Genomic DNA, 270 nt, shown 5'->3' on the forward strand with positions numbered 1-270 from the left:
ACCCAGGTAGGGAAGGAGAGGGAGAAAAAGAGAGAGACTTGGCCGGATTGAGAACTAAACTACACAGCTTTAATTAAAACACTAATGAATGATACAAGAAAATATATACAATTATGTACAGATATGTTCAGGAATGGGCAAAAGCCTCTCGCCTCCCCCCACCCCGGCAACTCCCACAGCACTTCCCTGAACTGGGAAGAGTCCCGAGGAATCCCGGAGCTGCTGCTGGAAAAGAGCAGAGAGTTATGGGGGTCACGAGAGATCAAGCCT

Source organism: Chaetura pelagica, unplaced genomic scaffold, assembly GCF_000747805.2.
Source record: "Chaetura pelagica isolate M959 unplaced genomic scaffold, ChaPel_1.0 scaffold278, whole genome shotgun sequence".
In the NCBI taxonomy this organism is placed as follows: domain Eukaryota; kingdom Metazoa; phylum Chordata; class Aves; order Apodiformes; family Apodidae; genus Chaetura; species Chaetura pelagica.